General features: G+C 40.1%; 1 protein-coding gene across 2 annotated transcripts in view; it reads left to right on the forward strand.

Moving 5' to 3' along the window:
* LOC126267157 (gamma-tubulin complex component 4) overlaps nucleotides 1-15506 on the forward strand; it is a 150407-nt gene that overhangs the window by 25285 nt on the left and 109616 nt on the right. The window lies entirely within an intron of this gene.

Raw genomic sequence — 15506 nt, forward strand, 5'->3', positions numbered from 1 at the left:
AAAAAACCTAAAATGCAGCACTGTGAACATTGTCCCATTGAGGATCATGTGTTAGAGAAAGTAGCTCCAAACCAGATTGAACATTTTTTTGGAAAAAAAATGATATTATAAGTAACCAATTTGGATTTCAACCACGAAAAAAACATTCTGGATGCAGTGAATAACTTTATTGAAAAGATAGACAAATCATTGGATCAGAGGAGTAAAGTTGCAGGTATCTTCTCTGATCTCACGAAAGATTTTAACTCCATGAACCATGACTTGCTTATCTACAAATTAGACAACTACATATTAAGGACAGTGTTCTAAATTAGCTACCTTCATGCATACACAACAGAAAACAAAGGGTAACTATCACCTCATATGCAGTGAATTATTATTCTAAATGGAGTACAGTATCACAAGGTGTGCCTTAAGGCTCCATTTTGAGGTCAATCTTGTTCCTATCCTACATAAATGACTTATCCACAAATATAAATTCCCATCAGTTCTGTTTGCAGACAATGCTCCTGTTTTAATTGAAGATGATGATGCAGAAAAATTCAGAGCTCCATTGTAAGCGCACTGCATACCTTAGAAAACAGGTTCCAGTTAAGTTGGCTGAAACTGAACACTGCAAGAACCCATATGGTACATTTCTAAACCAAACACTGAAAATGTGCCGAACTTAAAATACAATATAACAATGAACCTATAAAGGAAGGTGACGTGGACACATTCGTGGGGCTAAATGTGGACAATTACTTAAACTGGAATACACATTCTGACTTCCTATCAAATAAACTAATCAGTTTTGCATTTGCAATGCAAATACGAGCAAATTCCACTGACTTAAGTACATGAAAAATTGCTTACCATAGTTAATTTTTAATCTGTCATTAGATAAGGGATAATTTTCTGTTGAAGTTCAAGTAGTGTATCTTGAATACTCAAACTGCAAAAGAAAACTGTCCGATGCATATGTACTGCACACCAAACACTCTTGTCACTCATTATTTCAAAAACTACAAATCCTAACTGTTCCCTCCATGTCTCCATATACATTTATGAAATTATAATCTTCCTGCACAGCTGACAAAACTTATTTGAGGAGAATCATTTTAACCATACATATAACACAAGAACTAAAAATAATTTTATGCTACTCACACAGCAGTTGAAATTATATGAATTGTCTCCACAGTGTATGGGGATGACAATATACAACAAGTTAATGGACAAAAACATATTTAATATGAAGACAGAAATTTTAAAAATGAGGCTATAGCAGATTCTGTGGGAGAAATGCTAGTATTCAGTAGAAGAATTCATAGAGGATGAAATGATAATTTGAGCAAAGGCTAATTATGTGTTAGATGTTACTGGATGTATGTATTACAAATTATTATTATTATTATTATTATTATTATTATTATTATTATTATTATGCTGTTTGTTAACATAGGTTGTTCTTTGTTCATGGTGAAACTTTACCACAATTTAACGTGTCTCCTATATCTGAATTAAATGATTTAGATTATGTACTTTATGAGACAAATAAACCACAATTCACAATGCATTAACACTAACGTAGGTGTTCTGCAAGATATTTTATAACAAAACCAAGGGAATAAAAACATTCACCAACGTCATGTGGTAGAGGCTATAAAGTTATAAATAAAATCGCAATACACACTCAAGAGCCAAAGAAACTGGTACACCTGCCTCACTCATATCATGTAGGGCCCCTGTGAGTATGCAGAAGTGCTACAACATGACCTGGCATGCACTCGACTAATATCTGAAGTAGTGCTGGACGGAACTAACCCCATGAATCACACAAGGCTGTTCATAAATCCATAAGAGCATGAGTGAGTGCCACTCTGTTGCAATTCTGAAAGTGTGGGGTGTCGCATTGTCCTGCTGGAATTGCCCAAGTCCGTCGGAATGCACAATGGACATGAATGGATGGAGGTGATCAGGAAGAATGCTTACATATGTATCACCTGTCAGAGTTGTATCTAGATGAATCAGGGGTCCTATATCAATCCAACTGCACATGTCCCACACCATTACAGAGCCTCCGCCAGCTTGAACAGTCCTTTGCTGACATGCAGGGTCCATGGATTCATGAGATTGTCTCCATACCCTATACACGTCTGTCTGCTGGATACAATTTGAAACGAGGCTTGTCTGACCAAACAATATATTTCCAGTCATCTACAGTCCAATGCCAGTGTTGACTGCCCCAGTCAAGGCGTGAAGCTTTGTGTCGTGCTGTCGTCAAGGGTACAAGATTTGGCTTTGGCTCCGAAAACCCATACTGATGATGTTTTGTTGAATGGTTCGCATGCTGGCACTTGTTGATGGCCCAGGATTGAAATCTCCGGCAATTTGTGGAGGGGTTGCACGTGTGTTATGTTGAATGATTCTCTTCATTCGTCATTAGTTCCAGTCTTGCAGGCTCTTTTTCCGGCTGCAGCGATGTTGGAGATTTGATGTTTTACCGATTCCTGATATTCACAGTATGCTCATGAAGTGGTCATATTGAAAAATACCCACTATATCACTGCCTTGGAGATGGTGTGCCCCATTACTTGTGTGTCAGCTATAACACCATGTTCAGACTCACTTAAATCTTGACAACCTGCAATTGTAGCAGCAGTAACTGAGCTAACAACTGCACCAGACACTTGTTGTCTTATGTAGGTGTTGCCGATTGCAGTGCTGTATTATGCCTTTTTACATCTCTCTGTACTTGAATATGCATGCCTATACCAGTTTCTTTCTCGCTTCAGTGTGTAACACTTTGATTTAAAATTGCAGGACCTTTGTTGGGTGGCTGGTGACTACTCCAACTTTGTAAACTGCTGAACTGCTGACAAGGGGACCCCCCCCCCCCCCCCCTCGAGAGTGAGGTCGCAAGTTCAATCTCATTTAAAAGTGTTGTGTTACCAATTTTGACAGGGAAAATATTAGCTACTAATGACTCACCACGTTCATCAGGAGGGCAATAGAAAATAAGGGATGCATGTATTACACTTCACAAAATGGACACTGTCAAAGTACAAGAAATGTTCAAAACAAACCATTAACTTGCACCACGAACACAGAATGAAAAATGGTGTGCCACAGTGATCACAAAGGTTTGCTTTATCAAGATTGAAGGCAAACTCCTTGGGAGTTACAGACCATGCAGGACATTCAGCTAGGTATCCACTGTTTAAGAATGCATGTAGAATCATATTGGTCCTACGGGGTGGTGAGAATTGATGGAATGTGATGGCATACAGTCGCATGCGAAGCAGTCTGTAGTGGAACTTACCGTGAAAGTGGCTATCCTTTAAGGCATAGCTGCAGACAGCACGATAACGTGTTCTATGGGCACAGAAGAAACAAGCTTCCAAAAGCTGAATTTGTCATTGCAGGTGGTATGAATTGCAGTGCCACACACTTTTCAGCCAGGATAGTTTGCTCTAAAGGATGTGATTTTTATTCACAGACCAGGAATGAAGCAAAAACATGTTGTTTTGACCAGTTATTGGCCAAAAGCAGTGCTCATACCATATTTGAAGTTCTCTTATGCTCATTTGTCCACTCTTGCTTGATTATACTGTCCTTGCAATGTCACACTTATGAGGAAGAATCATAGGCGCCAGACCTCCTCCAACTTCTCGCAGCACAGTAAATAACTTTCCAGCCAACTAGATAAACAGTCAGCATAATTTTATATGGATGCTTTAAGGCATTGATATTAGTTGATCTTGTTACAACACTTTTGGTATCTCTAAAGGGTGGGTGTCATTACTTATTCTAATTGATTTCCACTGAAGAGTATCTGTACTGTAAGGCACTATGTTATTTATCCTAACTAACTGTGCATCATGAGCAGAGAGAGCATTTGTTACTAGGTAAACAGTTATTTTCTTGCTTTTAGCTTCACTAAAGAAAACATTATCAGTTAGGCCCTACTGTCTTTATCCACACATGTTACATTGTTAAATACTGAGATCAAGTTGTATCATCCAAATGAGGTTTTCAGATAATTTTTCCTTTCAGAATCCTTAAGAAAATGTACACAGAAGTCACCACAGACTATCAATTGCTTGCTGCTCTCTGAAAGATAGCATAGTAAGGGATCTAGATTCCTCATATACATCTCAAAATTTCTTCGAACTTGTGTTCAGTCTTAATATGTGTTACAACTCATCCTTTTCCTGTAATATTTCTGCATGAGTAAGCTGATAAAATGTAATCTTTTATAAGCAACTGTGTGCCACCACATGAGACATCCTTCCGGGTTCTCTGGTGACGATGGCCAAGATCCAAACAAGTGGCTGAAGGTATATGAGCATATAGCCAAATTTAAAAAATGGGATGACACCGTGTGTTTGGCTAACGTATTGTTCTACTTGGAGGACACTGCAAGCAACGGTATGAGAACAACGAGGAGAAGTTCACAAGCTGGGAAGTATTCCAGCTGGAACTATGCAAGGATTTTGGCGACACAAAATGACAGAATTGCAAGGCTGAAGATAAAGTGCAGGGCACAGTGTCCATCCTACATTCAAGACGTCTTGGAGCTGTGTAAAATAAAGGTTCCTAGAATGACCGAGGAAGACAAGGTTGTACATCTCATGAAGGGTGTTGCTGAGGACATGTATCAAGCCCTACTCCTGAAGGAGGTTTCAACAGCAGACGACTTCATAAAATGTTGGCAGTATATTGAGACAATGTATAAAAAAAGAATTACATGCAAGAAGTTTGAGTGGCTGCCAAACTTCATATTGATGTCTGTTATGGAGGAAGCAACTGATTTCATGATTGTTCATCAGATAGTGAGAGAGGAAGTTCAGAAGTCACTTAGATTGCACGGCAAGCAAAAAAACAGAGACGCTTCAAGAGGTCATAAGGGAGGGAGTGGAAGAGACATTGAACCCAATCTCTCGTCCTCCAATTCCCTTTTAAACGGTGAAATTGTAGAGACCCAGGTGGAGTTACATTCCTACAATGTCACATGAGGAACCTGTTTGGGTACCAAGGAAGACTGACATCTGGAGGACTGAGGATAACCAACCAGTATGTTTCCACTTTGGGCGACCAGGACATGTGGTGCACTATTGTTGAGAAAGGCGGCAGATATTTGATAACACCTGTGCCAGAAGACAGCAGACTGTTCTTAGACGATGCCAACTCCGGAACAACGAAGATGAACAAGATGTGGGTGCAGAACGATGTAGGTCACAATCGCCGGAAGCTAGCCGCTGGAGAGGACGCTCCCCAACATGCCTATCAAGGTCTCCATCACCATTTAGGAGCTCCAGCTGATCACCTGGTCACCGAAACCTAGAAAACTAGAGGGTGTGACCTTCCTTGGAGGTAAGGCCGCTGAAGAGAAAAATCCTCCACCGTCAATCACTACAAAAATGATAGGAAACTATGTCGATATCCTCATGGATGGCTAACCAGCCCAAGCTCTTGTAAACTTTGGAGCATCATATTCAGTCATTTCAGAGAAGTACCGTCACCAGTTGCAGAAAACCATATTTGTTGACAACAAAACATCTCTACTGAAGGTGGCTAATGGGAAATATGTAAACCCTACAGGAAGATGGGTCATTCGTGTGGGTATAAGTGGCCATACACATCCCTTAGAATTCATCGTCTTAAGAGTGTAGTCATGATGTCATTCTCAGATGGGACTTTTTGAAAGCTTCTCAGCCAATTATAGATCATGATTGCTCGAAGATTATGCTAGATGAGATCAGATACTGTAGACAGGAAGATGCGCATCTGAGTGTGTGGAAACTATGTGTACTGGATGAAGTGATTATTCCTGCAGTCAGTGCTGGAAAGGTAACCGTCACGTGTCATGCCGTGCATCAACCCATTGATCTTGTAGTGGAATGTAAGAGACGCATATCAATAAAGAATAAATTGGTCATCCCAGCCTTTGTCGTCTCATTTAAGAATGGATTCAGTGAATTGTGGATAGTTAACTGTCACCTAGAACTGCAGATCCTTCCAAGATGCATGTGTGTAGCAAATGCTGAGCCATTAATTGAAGAACAGCTGAGCATCATAGAAACCTCCAATGCCAAGTCTGTGGGCGAAATTAGCACTACCTCTACGTGACAAGAACTTCTAGCTTGACTATCACCAGCTCTCTAAGGAACAACACAAGAAGCTACTTGCCATTCTTCAAGAGTTCTCTGATTGCTTCAATCCACAGGTGAAGAGCAAATTAGACAAATCAACGGTGAAGCACCAGATTAGCACTGGAGACCATCAACCCATAAGCCAGAGAGCATACCTTGTGTCAACAATGGAACGTCAAATAATTTGCGACGAGGTGGAGAAAATGATGAACAATGACATCATTCAGCCTTCGCAGAGCCCATGTTCATCACCAGTGGTCCTTGTCAGGAAGAAGGTTGGCGGTTGGCGCTTTTGTGTTGATCACAGGAAGCCTAATAAGATAACTAAGAAGGACGTTACCCTCTTCCACAAATTGACGATACACTAGATTGTCTGAAGGGGGCTAAGTTTTTCTCAACCATGGACATGTACTCGGGATACTAGCAAATCGAAGTAGATAAGGCTGATCATGAGAAAACTGCATTCATCACCCCTGATGGCCTGTATGAGTGTAAGGTAATGCCGTTTGGTTTGTGTAATGCACCAACTACTTTTGAATGGTTGATGGTTAATCTTCTACGTCACCTGTGTCTTTGTTATTTAGATGACATTATAGTGTTCTCAGAGACTTTTGATGAACATATAAGAAGACTCAGGGTGGTTCTTCAGTGTCTCCAACAAGGTGGAATGAAACTTAATCCAAGAAAGCGTCTCTTTGGAGCAAAAGAAATCAAAATAAAATACTATGATAATTTGTGTAAAACGAAGGTGTGCAGCCAGACCCAGAAAAGATGAGATCTATAAAGGAATTTCCTATTCCTAAAAGTATTAGCGATGTGAGAAGCTTCCTCGGATTATGTTTTATTACCGTCGTTTTATCAAAGACATTTATATCAAAGCCGGGCCACTCCAAGAGTTGTTAAAAGCTGATGCTAAATTTATGTAGAGTGGTGCTCAACAAGATTCTTTTGATGTGCTGCGAAAAACTCGGACTGATCCTGTACTTAGTCAGTATGATGAGAGAGCACCTACAGAACTACGTACAGATGCCAGCGGTTCTAGGATCGTTGCTGTTTTGGTGCAAATTTTGGATGGAAAAGAGAAGGTTGTAGCCTATGCTTCTAGGACACTTACAATAGCTGAGGGAAACTACTAGACTACAGAAAGAGAATTTCTTGTTGTGATCTGGGCCCCATGTGCAAGTTTAGACAGTATCTCTGTGGAAGGCCATTCACAGTTGTTACAGACCATCATCATTCACTTTGTTGGTTGACAGGTCTTAAGGATCCAACAAGACGACTCGCCTGGTGGGCACTACATCTTCAAAAGTATGACATTACCATAGTGTACAAAAGTACAAGAAAACACAAAGATGCTGACTTGTCTCTCGGGGAAACCCTGTGAAAGACCATAAAGACTCTGATGAAGATAGTGACTGTCTTGCTGCACTCCAGGATCTCTCTGCCGAGCAGAAGGATGATGCCAAGATATCTCAAATTATGCTTGCCTTAAATCAGTCAGAGGATGCGAAAGGATTAGTTAATGGATTACTTTGCAAGAAAAACTTTGATCCGTTTGGAAAGAGGTGGCTATCAGTGATTCCTAAACACATGCCCTTAAATGTTCTACAGAAATTCCATCACACACCTGAGGCCAGACAGGATTTACTAAGACATACGATAGAATCCACAAGAGATTTTTCTGGCCAGGTTTATTTAAGTGTGTCCATCACTATGTGTCGCACTGTTGAGAGTGCCAGAGGAGAAAGGCAGTTCCGCAGAAACCACCTGGACGACTGATACCAATTCCACCAGCCGAAACGCCTTCCCAGCGTGTTGGGATTGATCTCAGATGATTTCCAACGTCTGCTGGTGGCAATAGATGGATTATTGTTTGCACTGATTATCTGACACGCTGTGTCATTACAAAATCTGTGAAAACAGCTGAGACATCTGAGGTAGCCAGATTCATCGTGGACGACATTGTATTCAAACACGGTGCCCCAAGGTCGTTAATTAGGGATTGAGGGAAAGTTTTTCAATCGAATCTTGTGACTGGGTTAAACCGTCGGTGCAACATTGCTCATCACATGACTGCCTGCCGTCCACAAAGTAACGGGCTTACTGAATGCCTTAATGAGACCTTGGCCGACATGCTACCAATGTTCATCAATGTTGAACAGAGCAACTGGGATGGGGTGCTACCTTTCATGACGTTTGCTTACAACACCGCCAAGACACCACAGGATTTACACCATTTTTCCTGGTGCAAGGCCATGAGGCGACTACAATGATAGACATTTTGTTTCCATTATATCCTGATGACGTGGACGATGACTACATCGGCCAGGTGTTAACCAGAGCTGAGGAAGCTCGGCAGTTAGCTCAACTCTGCTCACTCCAGGCTCAAGAAAACTATCACTGAAGGTATGATGCGAGCTACCACCCTGTTGTCTACCAGCCTGGTGACCTCGTCTGGATCTTCACTCCTGTTTGGAAAGTTGGTCTCTCTGAGAAGCTCCTCAGGTGCTCCTTTAGACCATATAAGGTTGTAAGACAGTTGTCTGATGTTACTCATGAAGTTGAAGATTTTGACCATGACACAAGATGACGAAAGATCAGAGATATGGTCCATGTCCTTCGAATGACGCCCTTAAAGGATCCTGCAACCCGAGGTAAATTTGAAGCTCCAATGACAGGCAACAAGTGGAAAGGTGACGAAGAGTGTAACGGCAAAATAAGTTCTGAGATCACCGCCAGAATGAGAATCTGTCATTGGGAGTCGGAGTATGCAGGACTGATGACTCGTTCCTGGACTAGGAGGATGTAACACAGAGATGCTGTTCACTTAAGGAGGGAGCAATGTCGATGAAGAAGCCAAGTAGCACCATGGTGAGATGGTTATAATACTAAACTGTTGCATGAAGTTCAGAACTCACCTGGACTGTACGATTTGAATTTCTATATGCGGTTTGAGTACATTCTAGACGTATCGACAAATGTCAAGAATCATTGTACTGGAACATTCTGTAGCTGTATATATACTATGTGTTCTGGCCGGAGGCAGTTCGCTCCGTGCTGTTGTGCGTGCAAGTGCTGAATAAACCTTCGTTAAGTGAAGCTAGTGTTTGTCATCCATCTAATTACACCTTGTTCTATGTGACATTATTATAAATTAATTATAGATCAAGAATGAAGAAGAAGAAAATTGAATTTTGCAATTAGAAAATAAAATTAATGGGAGTACAATGCTCTTGCATTTATAAATTTGCATTAAAACATCCAATCATGAAGATATGATTGTAATACTAATGTATTATGTTTGCTTAAAACTGTAATTACCAGTTTCATTGAGATGGCAATAATTGCTGTTACTATGAAAGTAATTCCTAGATTTTGCATAAGTTGTCAAACTTCATTCAGTAGAGATTGAAATAAAAAAATACATCATCATTCCGTTTATTGCCATTTAAAAAAATGTAATGTTTATTATTCTTATAAATACAGAAGAGCGTGAGCATTGAGTGGTTAATTCTGGTAATACAGCAGACCTGCATAAATTGCGCTAATTCTAATGGTTGACAGTCTTAGGTGATCATGCATTTGAATTAACATGTGATTCCTAAAAAAAAATCAATATGTCAGTATGATTTCAACAATCTTTTTTCAATTGACAATAAATGGGGACAGTCTGTAAAGAACAAGAATGAGAAAACTCCAATAAAACTTGTCATTCTGGTCCAAGCTGCCACAGATGGTAGTTGTGTGTGCGAGTTGTGCTTGTGTACGTGAATGAATACATGGGTATTTTTTTTTCCTCAAGAAGGCTTTGGCCAAAAGCTAATGTGTAAGTGTTGTTTTGTTGTGTCTGCCTGCAACACATGATGTCATCTCTACGGTTAGTAGCAATCTATATTTTCATTTCATAGTTGAAAATGCCAATAAGCATTTTTGAATAATAATGAAACCATGTCTTCATTATAACACATACTACTGCAACTCATTATTATTTTAGTGGTACAATTTGTAACTTTGCTCCAAATGTGATTATTAATATCACAATAACAATGCTGGTAAAAAGCACATAGAAATAGCACATAAAGTCGTATGCGTAACACATAATAAAATACAGTATGTAAAATTACTTCAAGTTTCTGGATTCTTTTTTAGTAAATGCAGGACACAGCACTGTATAGTAACTCTAAATTTATTGTGACCAGTTTCAGCCCTTGATCATCATACAGAAGGAAAGAAAAGCAACAAAGGCTTCAAATGTTGTACATCACACATCATGCAGCATGGCTTTTCCCCTGAATGGGCCACATCATCTTGTTGTGAAGCTTTGTTATTCTGTTGTGCACAGTAATTGTGACTGTAATAGGGATGTTATTTTGATGTTGCATGACGTATGGCATGTGAAGGCTTCATTGTTTTTCTTTCTTTCTGGATGATGGTCAAGGACTGAAACTCTCCTGAATAAATACAAATTTACCATACAACACTGTCTCATACCTTTCCGAAGTTGTATTGAGTGTCACCTGAAAAAATATTTTTATTGATTCTGTTAGAAACAGAAATTATCTTTTCGACTCAAGAATAGTAAAATTGCAAAAAATTAATTATAATTGTGGAATTTGTGTAAACTTGCTGTAAAATTGCTCATGCTTAGTGAATAATAAACAATTTAGAACCAAATCCTGATCCAGGTTTTTACGAAAAGAAACGTTACTCCACCAGACAGCAGTAAAATGAGACACAGAGTTGAATTTTTCAGTTACATAGCCCAAACAGACTCTGTTCATGGCACACACACATGGCCTTTTGGAGCCAGATTTCAGCTCGAAATGGTTCAAATGGCTCTAAGCACTATGGAATTCAACATCTGAGGTCAACAGTCCCCTAGAATTAGTACTACGTAAACCTAGCTAACCTAAGGACATCACACACATCCATGCCCAAGGCAGGATTCGAACCTGTGACAGCAGCAGCAGCGCGGTTCTGGGCTGAAGTGCCTAGAACCGCTCGGCCACAGCAGCCGGCAAATTTCAGCTCTTCAATCCACTAAGACATCTCTGTGCTCTATGGATCCCATTATGTCTGCTTCATGTGCCCCTGATACAACAACATGCCCCCTCCAAGGCTTTTCCATCATTTTTCATGCACAAAGTTAGCCTTTCTTCCATGGTGTGTTAACTGTTTGGTGACTGCCATTTGACTACATCTGCACTGGCTTGACGTGCACTCAAACCTAGGCTTCAATCTTTTCCTTTAGTTTCCGCCTTCCCTATCCTGCTTTTCCCTACCAATCATTTCATCATCTACACTAGTGAATAATCCTGTAAATGGACCAATCAAGTTCTGTTTGGAACACATCTAACACCAAGTGTTAGGGTTATCAAAAAGTAGGGGGGGGGGGGGGCAGGGGGGCAGAGATGAAAGTAGAGTCAGCACTACTGTTGTTGCCAAATATTATCACGTCAGAATACTAATAGTCACACATCCATGACAGATTACTGCTAAATGTGTACTTTGCCTGTTAGCAATTCTAAAAGTGTTACCGAACCTCTGCATAGTAAGTCTGAGATGCCAATGTCACATTGATTTCATACGGCCTAAGTGGACTTCATTTTGTAAAAGTTATGTCTGTTGTGTGTGAATATTTTCCATCCAGAAATCTTTGATTATGTTGTTATGCCTACTGGTACACTTACTTATACACTGAAGTGCCAAAGACACTGGTATAAGCATGTGTATTCAAACACAGATACATGTAAACAGGCAGAATACAGTGCTGCATTGGGCAACACCTATATAAGACACCAAAAATCTGGCATAGTTGTTAGATCAGTTACTGCTGCTACAATGGTAGGTTACCAAGATTTAAGTGAGTTTGAACATGGTGTTATAGTCGGTGCACGGGCCATGGGACACAGAATTCCCGAAGTAGCAATGAAGTGGGGATTTTCCCATACAGCCATTTTACGTGTGTGCACTGAATATCAGGAATCTGGTAAAACATAAAATCTCTGACATCGCTGTGGCTGGAAAAAGATCCTGGAAGAATGGGATCAACAATGACTGAAGACAATCATTCAATGTGGCATAAATGCAACCCTTCCACAAATTACTGCAGATTTCAATCCTGGGCCATCAACAAGCATCAGCGTGCAAACCATTCAACAAAACATCATTGATATGGGCTTTTGGAGCTGAAGACCCACTCGTGTAGCCTTAATGAGTGCATGGCATGACTGCATGGCATGAGTGGATGGACGAGTACGGGTATAGAGACAACCTCATGAATCCATGGACCCTGCAGGTCAGCAGGGAACTGTTCAAGCTAGTGGAGGCTCTGTAATGTCGTGGGGTGTGTGCAGTTGAAGTGATATGGGACCCTTGATTTGCATCCATTCATGTTGATTGTGCATTCCGCCGGACTTGGAAATTCCAGCAGGACAATGTGACACCCCACACTTTCAGAATTGCGACAGAGTGGCTCCAGGAACATATTTCTAAGTTTGAACACTTCCGCTTTCCACCAAAATCCTTAGACATGAAAATTATTGAGCATATCTGGGATATCTTGCAAAGCGCTGTTCAGAAGAGATCTGCACTCCCTCATGCTCTTATGGATTTATGAACAGCCTTGCACGATTCATGGGGTCAGTTCCATCCAGCACTACTTCAGACATTAGTAGAGTCCATGCTAGATCATGTGGCACTTCTGCATACTCACAGGAGCCCTGCATGATATAAGGCAGGTGTCCCAGTTTCTGTGGCTCTTCAGTGCATGTAGTATTAGTGATCCAATGTTAGTGTTAGTCATTATTATTGTCTACGTGCACAGTGTCAGCTAATAGCAGTTTGTTTGTGCTGTCAAGAAACTACATGAGGCGTGCGCACAGGTATGAGCACATGCGGTTGCATGAGTGTGCGCACTCACACTGATACAACATTGGAAGTTCACTGAGGCTTTTTACGGATGATGCTATAGTATATCGAGAGGTTGTAACAATGGAAAAATGTACTGAAATGCAGGAGGATCTGCAATGAATTGATGCATTGTGCAGGGAATGACAGTTGAATCTCAATGTAGAAAAGTGTAATGCGCTGCGGTTACATAGAAGAAAGATACTTTATCATTTAGCTACAATATAGCAAGTCAGCAACTGGATCGAGTTAATTCCACAAATATATGGGAGTAGGCATTAGGAGTGATTTAAAATGGAATGACTATATAAAATTAATTGTCGGTATAGCAGATGTCAGACAGACATTCATTGGAAGAATCCTAAGGAAATACAGTCCGAAAACAAAGGAAGTAGGTTACAGTACACTTGTTCGCCCACTGCTAGAATACTGCTGACAGGTGTGGGATCCGTACCAGATAGGGTTGATAGAAGAGAGAGAGAAGATCCAACAGAGAGCAGTGTGCTTGGTTACAGGATCATTTAGTAATCGTGAAAGCATTACGGATATGATAGATAAACTCCAGTGGAAGATTCTGCAAGAGAGACGCTAAGTAGCTTGCTGCGGGCTTTTGTTGAAGTTTCAAGAACATACCTTCACCGAGAAGTCAAGCAGTATATTGCTCTCTCCTACGTATATCTCGCAAAGAGACCATGAGGGTAAAGTCAGAGAGATTAGAGCCGACACAGAGGCATATCGACAATCTTTCTTTCCACGAACAATACGAGACTGGAATAGAAGGGAGAAATGACAGAGGTACTTAAGGTACCCTCCACCTTGCTAAATGGCTTCTAATAGTGCAAAAAATGTAAAATCAAAAAAAAAAAATTGCGGTTTAAAGATTTAGTTCAAATAATTCAACATTTAATAGGTTTTCCATATTTTAAAGTCATCTATACTTATACTCTTAATCCTCCAGGCTTCTGTTCTCCTCCTTTCTAATTTGTGTGAGCTGTATTTGTAGACTGGACAATGCTGTGTCAGCTTTGTTGATCCCCCTCTGATCAATGGTGGGAAGTGTTTTTGCAGTATACATGCCTGCCTGGATTTACACCAGCTCTCTTCAGCACTTCAATTCTGCCACTATTTCCTGCAATGAAATATAATACTGCATCATAGACATCTATTATTTGTGCATTAAGTCCACAGAGTGTACTTTTCAAACATCTTATCCAAATTAAATTACGTAGACCTTCAGTCACAGTCTGGGTTTTCTCGTGAAGCACTCCTCTGTAAATAAGGGTTTGCAGATTACCTCAGTGGAGGTTAATTGCATTCATAACAGGTTCTGGCAGAGTGTGCATACATGAATATATTTCATTCCATGTGTGGTTCTTAAATCAGGCATCTTTGGGGGAAAGGTAATGTCTTGATGTTTTGCCTGTGGATAGTTTATGAAAATAAATTGTTTGTCCATCCCATGACATAGTCTCTAAATTATTTGTATTTTCCCAAATACTTCTTGAAAGAGTAAGCCTGCATTTTTCTTGTAGGGGTTTTCCACCATGAAGCATGTAACCTTTCTTCTCCTTTAGGAGCATTGTGTGGTTTATTATCTACTATAACTTTGAAGGAAGAGTAGCTTCTATTAACAATATGAGTGAAGGAAAGTTTTTGCTCACCATATAGCGGAGATGCTGAGCCATGCGCGATAGGCACAATAAAAAGATTCACACAATCATAGCTTGCAACATCTGCTATATGGTGAGTAGCAACTTCCCTTCTCTAGTAGTTCCTATTACCGTTTTGCAAATGTCTGAAGAGGTGGGGGGGGGGGGGGGGGACTTGGAGTGTGGAGTTAACCATTTTAATTTTTTTAAAGACATTTCTAATGCTGCTATCAAGATAAAATTTATACACAACATTCATTAAACTAAGTAGATTAAGTTTTTTTTGAAAACTGATTGTTTGAACCCAAATCCATGATATTCTCCTTAAAGAGCTATGAGCTTTTCATCTTTGATACTGTGAAACAGGTCTCTTCTGTTATAAGCTCTTTGCTTTCCATGTTTTGAAAAGTTATTTTATTTGCCCAAACACGAAAAAATGTCCTGTAAATATGGACTCTAAACTGCACACCTTGAAACCTATGAGCAGTCGTCTATCTTGACTACTGCGAAAAACATCTCTTTTTTACTGAACAAGTGCTCAGAGCTCTTAAGGTATGCATTTTAGAGCCCATGTTTACCAGACTTTTATGCTTTGAGTGATCGTTTCTGCTGTATCCCTTAAAACTGACCATTTGTCCTGGGAAACCTTGTATGTAGGTGGTGTCTGTAAGAACTGAAAGAACTAAAGTATATTGTGGTTTGGCATTTCCTTTTCTCCTCATTGACAACTGCTTCTTTGACAAAGGTTTATTTGTTCTAGATTCATTTGATATAAGGGCCATGCTCAAACATAAATCGTTTCATGTTTTGA

The sequence above is a fragment of the Schistocerca gregaria genome, chromosome 4 (assembly GCF_023897955.1).
Source record: "Schistocerca gregaria isolate iqSchGreg1 chromosome 4, iqSchGreg1.2, whole genome shotgun sequence".
Lineage (NCBI taxonomy): Eukaryota > Metazoa > Arthropoda > Insecta > Orthoptera > Acrididae > Schistocerca > Schistocerca gregaria.